This window comes from Charadrius vociferus, unplaced genomic scaffold (genome assembly GCF_000708025.1).
Source record: "Charadrius vociferus isolate BGI_N301 unplaced genomic scaffold, ASM70802v2 scaffold39, whole genome shotgun sequence".
Classification (NCBI taxonomy): domain Eukaryota; kingdom Metazoa; phylum Chordata; class Aves; order Charadriiformes; family Charadriidae; genus Charadrius; species Charadrius vociferus.
The window spans coordinates 5064732-5076756 of NW_009650188.1; positions in this window are offsets into that span (position 1 = coordinate 5064732).

Genomic DNA, 12025 nt, shown 5'->3' on the forward strand with positions numbered 1-12025 from the left:
GCTGGCCACACTTCTTTTGATGCAGCCCAGGATACAGTTGGCCTTCTGGGCTGCGATTGCACATTGCTGGCTCATGCTGAGCTTCTGGTCAATCAGCACACCCAGGTCCTTCTCCTCAGGGCTGCTCTCCAGTCATTCCCTGCCAAGCCTGTATTTGTGCTTGGGATTGCCCCGACCCGGATGTAGGACCTTGCACTTGGCCTTGTTGAACTGCATGAGGTTGGTTTGGGCCCACCTCTCCAGCCTGTCCAGGTCCCTCTGGATGGCACCCCTCCCTAATCCTATTCAGTTAGGATTAGTAACATTTCTTACAATGCTGGAAAACACAGATAACATTTTCCTGAATGGTCCTACTGATGACCACTGCACGTTGATGAAGCATTTAGTCTCATGGCAAAAGAAAAATGGACTCCCTGAATGCCTGGAGAGGGTCTCCTAAAAAGCTGCTGCAGGGCAGGTGGAAGGGGCAGGTTTTCCTGGCTAGAAGAGTGCCTCTGCCCAACACTCTGCTGACAATCTCATCAAGACAGAGCATAAGGTGTACAGGAATCCAGTAGCTGCTACTATGAGCATGAGTTAGGGACCGAAAGGATCCCCAGAAGCAGTCCTGAAGGCAGCCTGGCACAGCTGTGCGACTTCTTTGAGGGCCGGGGAAGGAAACAAGAGAAGTAGAAGTCTGAGATATGAGAGAGGATTTCCTGAATTTGTTTATACACATGTATGAATGGACACCTTCCAGCAGAAAAGATAGATATTGCTTAAAAAAAAAAAAAAATTCAGCAAAATGAGAAACAGTCTTTGTGCATTGGGATGAGACACCTCTTCCCAGAACGGGCTTCCAAGCAGAAACAAACCACATTTATTCCAATATCTAGCAGCGTACATTGGATTTAAATTGACAGAATTAAAAAAAAAAAAGTTTTATCCTCCCACAAGCTGACTGGTATAGCAATTTTCATCTAAAGCAGCAGCAGATCACCAAGACAAACATATTCACAGGGATTTCCTGTCAAAAGTCACTCTAATACAAACATATTTTTACTGGGAGAAAATAAAGCTCACTAGTGACATAAGCAGAACACTATTTCCGTTTGAAATTAAAAGCGTGGCAACTTCAGTTTTAATGGAAATTAAAGTGTGCTGGCACTGTCAACTAACTGTAAAACCATTTAAGGGCTTTGTTTAATTTTTAATTTTAAAAAATAATACTTCAGAATGGGACATACTGTCAATACTTTCACAGATTCAATCCCAGTTTCCATGTGCACTAATGGAACCCTTACAGTTCTCAATTCACATGATTTAAATTTGGGTTACCACAAGAAATGGGATATGACTTCAAATCTTTAGCCTGATCCTTCAGAGAAAATGAAAAGAACATTTTTCTGTAGCCTGTAATTATTAGGTATAAAAATATCTGTTTATCCGTTGTTCTGATTAATCTTCTAATACTAACAACGTAACCAGTATCCATCTTTGGAGAAGCTGCATCAGTTAAATTTGCATTTTCAGAGTAGCTGAGACACCCACAATTTAAATTAAGATAAACAGAGGCTCATAGGTATTTGAAACCTCAAATTCTTTGATGTTCAGACATCATAACTTGAAAATTTTCATCTTGCAAACTTCAATTTCAACAGAAGGCATAACCTAAGGAAATTCTGAGCTACCCTCTGAGCTCCCAGAAAGCGGCAGTTTTCAGTAAGAGTTGCACCATTCCAGCTAGGCATACTTGTCCCTGCAGTACAATTGGACTCAAATTAATATTTTTTACTGCTTACAAACTGGAACTAATACAGTATTTTGAAAAGTGCCTTTAGAAGATGACATTTCCTTCAATATTTAACAGTCTGAGACTGTTCATAAGAGACCACAGCCCAGAAGAGACTTCCTACATCGCTAAGTGCCATCTCATGGTATTGCAGACATCTAAGTAGTAGTATAATTTCTTTCATGATCTGATTAAGCCACACAAAAACCTCCCACAGTTATGGGCTTGCTCCCCACGGTTCCTTTCAGAAGCTGTAACAGAAACTTTCCCTCCTTGATGGTGTGAAACCTATCTTTTATTTATAGCCAGTTTATGTGTGTTTGTTCATGTGTCAGTCTTCTCTTACTTTAGATGTTTCTTTTCCATTTCTTGTGTTGCAGGATATGGGTAAAGAACTTCTCCAAGTTTCACAATGTAGAAATAACACATTTTTGAAATCCTAAAGTGAATTAGGAAGTAGATTTAAAACAGTAACATAACCTTAAAAGGGGTGCCTAAATTGCTCTTTAAAACAAACCATGAGAAATTAAAATTCATCTAGTTACCAACATTCCAAACAGCATTGACTTAATCCAATTTGTTACTTCCTTGCCAGCAGCATATTTTTACTTTAATCTAACTGCCTGTTACATTTTCATTGCATATCCTTGACACTGAAGGAACAAATACTGGGTTGATATCATCAGAGCATTCAATGTCATTATCTAAGCAGAAATGACAGGGAGAACAATATATTAAAAAGAACTCATGTTAACTGAAGGACTCGATGAGCTCAAGGTGAACCAGTCTGATGCATCACGAAAGCCTCCTTTGGAAGCTCTTCATACATGCACAGCAGGAGGAAAAACACCCCACTGTACTTGCTTGTTTATATTCAGCACTGAAAAAAAAGCACTTCAAGGATCTAAAGGCAACACAAAGCACTGAGTTATAGAAAATAATAAATATATAAGCCTTACAGTATTTGTTAGCTCCTTTTACTCTTGAAAAGGACCATAATATGGGGGTAAATTAAGAGGTTTGTGTACTTTTCTTTTACACTTGGACCTAATCAATCATTTTTTCCTTGCCTTTTTAATTTGAAGAAACTATTTTGCTTATATTTTCCCTGGCCACTTCTATGCAAACAAAACGGCAAGAGGAGCAATGGCTTGCCCCTTCTGAGGGTGGCAGAAGAGCTAGCAGGAGCAGTAGGCTATCTCACAGTCACACAAATGCATTATTAATCTTAAGAAAACCACTTCTTGGGATGATTACCTGATGCGCTCTTTGGAAAGTCTTCAGCTCAGTAAGCTTTGTCTAGAGACTATTTTCTTACAGTGGTTTTGATATTATAAGCTTCTTTGAGTGCAAGAGATTGTTCGGTTTGCGTGGAGCCCCACTGAAGTCCCTGGGGTTCCACTTCCACACACACCCATCTACAGGCCTGGCAGTACCAGGATTTAAAGCATTTAGCTTGCCCAGCATTTTTCTTGGTGTGACTGAGAGACGCAGCCAGGCCACCGATGGGCTTTACCTCCACACATCATCAGTGTCAAAACCTATGATTTAAATCAGGATAACGGATATACTTTTGCCAGAAACACTGGAGCGTATGTGCTCTGACAAGTTCTTGCTTGATTATTTTATGCGTTTACGATCCATTGGGAAGTGCACTGGATACAATCTCAGCAGAGCTGGCTTAATCTACAGCCTGGCAATTACCGTTGCACGTTCAACACAACACTTACTAGTCCTCTGCTGTGCCTCAGCTTCTCCATCTGTAGCACAAGGATACCAGTTTCCTCTGTAAGCCACTCTGAGACCGACTGATGAATCCCACGGTAAGAGCAGACATATTAATTCCTTGCCAATATTAAGAACTGGGCAGTAAGGCATCACCACAGTCTTGAGGAAGAGCATCCCCTGAAACCTTGTACCATCAAGTTACTTAATTTGACAGTTCTCATTTGGCCAAATGTGATTGGAATAACAGCAGCACAAAGAATATGATTTAAGCAAGCTGTTGTTTAGTAAATATTTATTAGATAACCATAGTAGCAAGCACGGTATGTCTTTGTATAATAGCTAGCAGATATTCTCAGATAACCAAATGGCTAATACATTTATCCTGAAGTAGTTTCCTTATTCCAACACCTCACAAACTGAATCCAAAACCGTGTGCAAGAATCTTATGCGTAGACATTACACGAAGTATTTTGACTCCTAAAAAATAATATACAGATGTCTCTGACAAGACATAAACCGAGATTTAACACAAAGCCTGGGGCATATTTCACATTGGCTCTAAGTTGGTGCATTCATGCCACACCGGTTCTGCTCTTTATCATCTTACACACACACCTTCAACCCCTTTTTGAAAAACATTCTTTCTAGAACAGGGACCAAAACCACCACATCTTCCCTCCGTCTGTCCACTCCCCAAATACACTTTGGGACTTATAAAAAAGTAAGCTTCATACAAAGCTTGGGCGTTACGCACAGCCTTGCTTCCAGCTGCCACTCACAAAACTCTCCTACAGGTGTGGTGTCTCTGCAGGCAAGAGGCATCAGGAATGGATTCTCATTTCTCTACAGCTGTAGTATTCAGAGACTACTTGAAGCAAGACTCCATGTTAAATTAAAACTGAGCAAGTATATGGAGAACATGATCCTTATTTTCTATCTGGCATTTTTCTAGTAAGTGTCAAAGCAGTTCAGTACAAAAGAATGCCAAATGTGCTTTTGAATATGGTCTCTCCATGCCGTTATGCCTGATACGTTTCAGGGCACGCTACATGATGGCTATGAAGTATCTCGATGTATGTGACTCCTCACTGTTCTGGTTTGAGGTAAAACAGAACCAATTTTCTGTTCAGTAATTGTACTTTTGCTAAGCCTCTTCTAACTAACTGAACTCTCTGAAATTAACAGCGTATTTTTCAGACACTATCCACTTCCAGAGTGATAAGACCGTATTGTTTATAATTTATGCCAAGAAATGGTACGTGGAGGGGCTCTTGCTTATACTTATGTGCAAAGACTGGATCCTTTCTAGAAGGACCAAGATGATTCTTGAGTCATTCAGTTGCTATCCAGTCTTCAAGAGATTCATTCTGCAATGGAAGGTGGGGCTGTTGAGAGCTCCCATATAATCCCTTGTGCTGTTAAGCAAAGGCTTCTGAGTCACATCAAGATTAGAAATGACACTGGTATGCGTTACTTCTTAAATTATCATTTAATCTTACCTGAGAAATCCCTACAGCTCTCAACTGTGCTGATCGTGGGCCTGTTCAGTAATCCAGATTACTGAAATAGTCAACATGAAAAAGTAAGCTTTTGGAGGAGGGTTATTTTAAATATACTTTTCAACATAGATCTCAAATATTTTTATTATCAGAAGTGTTTTCATTTTCATTAACATACATTTTGATGGATTACATCAAAGAAACTAAGACATTAGCAGAAACATTGGCATTATTACAGCCATCATCCCATTGCATGAAAATAAGGAAATGAAACTATAAAGCTTTCAATACATAAGACAGTCATTAAGTGTCGGAAGTTACTTACCTTGCTAAAAGTTCACTCCTCATCTGCACGCTGTAGGTTTACTCTTTCCTCTGAAGCCTCCAATACAGGTATCAGAGATAGGATATTAGAATAAAAGCAGCACTGGTGTAACATTATAGATTTCACACTGATGGAAAACCGATTACTGAAGTGAGAGCGACTTGGGTTTAGTAACTGCCTACACATGGTGTTTTGGATATGCAGTGCAAGTCAGAAGTTCATAAAATGCTTGCTAATACCAAGTATCCCCAAATCAAGAACTGTAATAGACCACAATTATCTCATTTAGATTGTCTTGGTTTGAATAAGTCTTACAAACATATTTTTACTCATTATAGAGCATACTGCTGTTTCAGCACTGGGAACTCAGAATTTGCATATGCTTTTCCCAGTTCTATCACATAACGCAACTGAGCTATTCACAATAACATAAAATTTTCTCTAATCCAGTGCTTTGGGATTGCTCCTGTGCGAGGCAATGACCCATTCCTCTCATGCTTGCTCACTCTATTTCCATACAGCTTCACCTTAAGCATGAGCTGCTTTCTATATTGCAGACAGTCATTCTAAAACATTACAGAAATTCTGCACAGTCAGGTAGTGAGCAACACAAGCCACAGTCTACCCTTGGCTGTAACGCGCATCTTCAACAAGCTATGAATTATTTAAATGATATATTATTTGACCTTAAAACAGTTTAGCTCCTTATCCCTTTTCCATAATGAAAGTAACACATTTTCCTACCTGAAAAGAAAATGAAAGATGTATTAACACTTCACTGCTGGCTGTATTCTAGTACAAGATCTCTCTTTAGCTTGGACTCATTTTGTGTTTTGCTACACATATAGTAAAGACTAGTTTTGCACAGCAGCAATTAACAGTCTCTTGTACCAGTTCTGGGAGACAGGCAGAAGGTTTTACTTTGGATCTGTATTTTGTCCGTAAGTACCAGATTGAACTAAAAATGGGGAACTGAAAGAGGGAAATACCAGTGCAAAGATAAATATTACCTATGTAAGGACGTATGTCTCAGTAATAATGCTCAATTTAAGGGAAAACTAATGAAAATACTACTTACAAGTTAGAAGGATGAATTCAGTCTTACGTATTCAATTTACTTGCTGTTATAAAAAACATATCTCCCCACTGTTCAATCAAGGCATACAGTTCATGCCAAAACAATATTATCTGCTTACATCTGGATATCATCTGCTTACATTTTTGTTACCTAACATTCTCATTTACAAAACCTAAGCTTAATACAAAAAAGGGAGAAGATCATCTCCTCTTTTCAGCTGGCTCATTTCATGCATCTGTGGTTTGGTTTCTCTGTTTCTCACACAGATATGAAACCCCCTCTCCCCCCACTGTGATTCCTTCACATGCAAAAATGAAAAAAAAAAAACAACCCAAAAACCAAACCACAAACTAAAGATGAAATTACAAAACCAAGGCAGTAATTAATACTTCTTACAGTTTCAAAAGGAACATTCAGTTGATGGACTCACTAGCGTATGCACCTGATGAAAGACAACAGGAAGTATACCCACAATGAAAATCATTCCAGTTGGGAAGCAAGGAAGAGATTAGGTGCCTCTCCCCTGCCTGTCTTCCCACTCTGTGGATTGGAGGCCCTCTCCTGTAAGCAGCAGCCTGAGACAAGAACATAAGGAAAGAGGCCAAAGGAGTCCATGAGATGTTCCTTCATTTGAAAATAAACACCTAAATAAATAAAAAATGCTTCAAAGAACTCACACTCCACCACTTTTAACAGACACTGCAGAAAGATGCTATAGCCCTTAAGGATTTAAAGGCAGAAAGTATATGAAAGACAGAAGTCACAGATAAATGATGGAGCTAACAGGGGAGAGCACCAGGCTTGGAATCACTAGCATTATTGTAAACAAATGCAGTTACATCAGGGGAGAGAAAGTCTTTTCCAAGAAGAGGTGTCTGAACCAAGAATCACTTGACTTCGTGCCTCTCAACTAGCAGTCTCAGGCTCCTGCCTGAGAGCATGGAGTCAGCATTTGAGTTAATAAAACATCTCAGAAGAAAATCCGTTTGCCAGAAATTGATGAGCAACAAAAAGAGCTTTGAAAAGGAACAAAAAAAGGAAAACAGCAATCACCAGCTAATTAATTTTGTGTTTCTTTTTACACTAGCGAGCACAAAGCATTTCTGCAAAGCCAGTAATCTGGAAATAAGAAAAAGGGGGCGTACAAAAATCTGCATTATTCCTTCTCTCTTTGTAAATACATTTGAAATTAATTGTTCCATTAAGGAGGAAAAAAGAAAAAAAGAGAAGGAGTCCAAGACTCACAATCTGACAAGCATTTCACAACCTCACCCCACAGCATTTCCCATTGAGAGCTGTATGATCCTGTTCAGAATTAAAAAGGCACAGAAAGAAAAGAAGCAACACCAAACAAAAAGCTAATGCAGTACAAGGCTTTGCATGCTATTCATTGTTCTTCATTTTCAGTTTATCTTCCTTGTAGTTGTTCATTAAGTTAAGAACCAATCTGCCTGATGACTGCTTTCAGCAAGTTTAAATTTATCACATCTCTAAGTATACAGACAACAGAAAAAAATCTGATAAACTATCATGGAGAGAAAAAACACACCATTCAACAGAACGATCTCTGAAACCAAACATAAATCTCTTCAGTGAACTGTATTTTCCTGGTAGTTTTTGGGTTTCTTTTGCACCAACAGACAACGGTATAGTTACATGCTACATTTCAGAGGTTCATTGAAAAAAAAGCCACTAAAATTCCAGCTGATCTCAGCATCGTTCTGAAAGACAGGCAAATTCTGAAAGACAGTTACAGTATCAATTTTTTAATGAGAAATTAAAACTTCAGACACAGGCCATCTTTTAAATCATTTATTTCAGTAGGAAAGATTTTTGAAACCTGTACTTAAATTCATTTAAACTAGCTTATGCAAACACACAATTTTCACACGCACACAGAGAATAAAGTATTAAAAAAGTTGAAGAAAAAGGCTAGAGGACAGCCAAACTGCACATCACTCAATGAGATCATAGTGCAATCCCTCCATCCCTATAAGACCTCACGCCAGCAGGGAATATTCAAAATGGCTTGTGTTTACTGCATGACAACCTTGATCCCCCTTCCAGTGATGGTTGGTCCTTACAGGATTATTACAAAACACATATGTGATTTCCCGGTGCTTTTCACACTTCAGTACAGTAGTATTTGAATGGATATGCTCCTGTACACAAGGAGCTAGAAGTGCCTGTAAACAAGGCACCCCGGAACCCTTTATTTCAACACTTAATTTCTACTGCTTTTCAGTTTCATCTGTGAACAGTTTTCGAATGGTAAGAAATACCTTCAGGAAACACATGTGAAGGCCAGAACCTACCCAAACAAAGAGAAATAATATGCTAATCAAACACACAAGGGAAACGGAACATTTATGATGCTTTTTGTCGTTCACGAGCAAGATCAGGCTAACAGCCATAACCACGCCATGATCTGCAGGAACTTGCATTTCATTACGTTTCATACACCTTTTTTCTTAGCAACATAACTTCAAGAAAACTTGTCAGCTCTGTTCTGCAACAGGCCTGGCTAAACTAAGTAATTTGTCTTTTCTCCTTTGACCTAACCCTTCTATTGTCTTTGAATATTCGTAGAAAGCAAAAGATTAATTTGCAAATTATCCTTCCCTTTCCAACATCTGAATTTATGAACACTAGAGTAAAACTGCTATGTTTTTATAAGGATGTGTTCCAGGAAAACAAATATTTAATTGCTTAAGAACAATACATTCTTTCTTTCACTTCCCCTTCCAAAGCTTATAAAGTCTTGCTACTAAAACAATCTCTAGCAGTTGTTTCAGTGAGGGATAGTACTCTCTACATAGTGTTGGCAGTAGAAATACAACATACAAAACTGAGCTTATGAGATATTAAGAATAAGATTTATCCAAGCCTTCTCTTTCCCCAAACAGTTTTTTCCTGTAGTATTTATTTTGCGTTAATTAAAAGCTTGTAAGAAGTAAATCTTCTTGTAAGAATGTTGTTCAATGTTTAAATCAAAATGGGAGAGAGGAAAGCAAGCTCCTTTCTAATAATGTGAGCTCTTAAGTTCATGTGGTTTGGACCATGACTTGAACTACCCTTTTCAATTCCCTGCTACCCCCCTCCCCCCTAAATCTACTTCGAGACATACCAAAATAAAAATAAATTAATTTTGAAGAAGTCTGAGCTACTTCTGACAAAAGCTGAACAAGCCCAAGCTACCAAATATCTCTGCATTTTTCCTAAAAAGAGGCTATCTAAATACAGAAAAAAAAACCCTAAAGCAACTCAAACGACAACTATTTTACATTGACCAAACCAACTAACTTCTGCAGAAATGCAGTGACTATAAGGAATGTCACCCCTCGGTACATGAAGGACACAGTACGCAAGACTGCCATTGTGGTACTCTCAGCACGGAAATAAAGGAATTGGTCTTCAAGTTAATAATAAGGCACTGACAAAAGTCCTCCTTAAATCCAAGCACTCACCCTCTTGATGCATTACAAATTAGAACGATGGCTTTAAGAAAAGCATAACCCCTACAAACAAATTCAATGTCCACTCATACAGATTGTTTTACAACAACTTCCCCAAGCCAAATCACCTTATGCACAACCCACTTTTAGAGAAAATTAAAGAAAAAGGGCAATACTTAAATAATAACAGAACTTTTAAAATGTGTCCTTGTAGGGAGAAGTAATTAACTGATGTGATTTAGTACCAGCCCTGGTGCCTCGATGCCTGCAACAGGCAGCATACTACAGCCAGCCATGGAAAAGATTAGAACTACTAATGCTGGTGCGTTAGCATACCAAAACAATGGGCCAAAAAATGAAGAAAAATGCCACTGACAGAGCCAGAAGAAACAACATTCCATGATTTATCTTATCTGATTTGGACAAGATTTGCTACAGTTAACCAAAACCACAAGATCAATTTGCCTTTTATCAAAAGGGACCTCACCTCCTCAAGTGCCTTAGCAGCACAAAAAACCCCTGCAATTACTTCTGCTGGAAGGGAAAGCACTTCCTTTTAACATTTCTTATGTCTGATACTAATAGAGGAGGACTGTCGTTGAAAATGTATAAATGCAAACAGAGGAGGCTGATGTTGCAAGAAAAATTAGATTAGATGAATTTACTTCCAGTGAGGAAAAGATAACTAATAAAATCCTGCTGTGGTGTATTTTTTTTATGCTTTCTTTTGCTCCCAATATGTTTTCAAATATGCATACTTCTAGAAACGCTTTTCTTGGTAAAGGTTCAAGCACTCTACAGTTGTGTTTTGAGGAGGAAAGTTGATCAGCTGACTCCCCAAAAGAGACAGATTCCTCAAGCAGGAGGCTAAAACATCTGTGTAACTAGGAGGCTGCTTAATATGCCAGCTGCAGAGTTGACAAATAATGTCTGCCACTACAGTGTTTTCCTTTTCAGATATTTCTCAAGTAGGATATGAGTTTTCACCGTAATTTAAAAGAGCTAACAGAAACACACTTTTAAAGTTGGGTGCTAAAGCTCATTCATTAAGTATTTATGTGTATTCCTTTAGTCTTGGTAGTTTTGACGCCTATAACTTGCACCTAAATACTTAATGAATAATAATAGCCCGAGTAATATACCTCTGGCATGAAATGTCTGCAAAATGAAATACTTGTCTGTGTTGAGCTATGTTTGCTTGAAAAATTATCAGAATTTTTCAAAAATAAATCTGATTTGCTTTTTAAGAACACTGGAATAGAAGTCAGGTTTGAAAAACCTAGCCAAAAGCAGTACCTATTAAGTTAGAAAGAAAAAAGCTAGCTGTAAGTATTCAACAACCAGTGCAATGTTAGGTTTTTCTAATACACTGCACCAATTTCATAAACCAGACATTTCCTGGTGTTCAATCTTTACAAAACTGTTAGTTTAATTAACAAAGTGGTTAGCAGTCAGCAGGTAATAAACATTTACATGCGAAGTCTTGCTATGAAGATCTACTCTGAATACTTTTTGCTCACATGCCTCCAAAACATAGTACTAAGGGCCATCTTTAGTTTCAAAATCAAAACATTAAGAAATAAAGTGACAAATATTAGCTGAAGTATTTCAGCAATTATTAACAAGATAAAGAATTCGAGCAATACATTAAAAATAAAATCAAAGAGAAACTGCCAACTACATGAAGTAGTCTGGATGACAGTCTTACCTGAATACCATGAGCTCGTTGCTGTCCTTGTTATCTCAGCACTGTTTTTCATTATTTATTTTTGGTTTAACCCCCCTATTTAAAAAAGAGCATTACTACATCCTTTACAGTGTATTTGACTTGTCTGAGTCTTTCCAAAGCTTAGCTGAGGCAGCTTTCCCTCAGGGAACAAAACCACCTTCTCTTTCTGAGCACCATTTATCTCAAAATATGTAACATTTCAGTATTTCTGTGTTGCCCTGTAGGACTACGTGGCTAAATAGGAGATAAACAATAGGAGAGTACTGAACTACTCATTGTCACAAGTGCCAATAATGTTTTCCGTGTTGTCATTAACCACTCCAGTTATTCTGGTGACACATTTTAAGAAACTTCTCCCACAATATTCAACCTCTCCCCCGAAAAACAGCATACCTGAGGGTAGAAAACCAAGGAAGAGTAGGAGGCTTACGAACAATGAA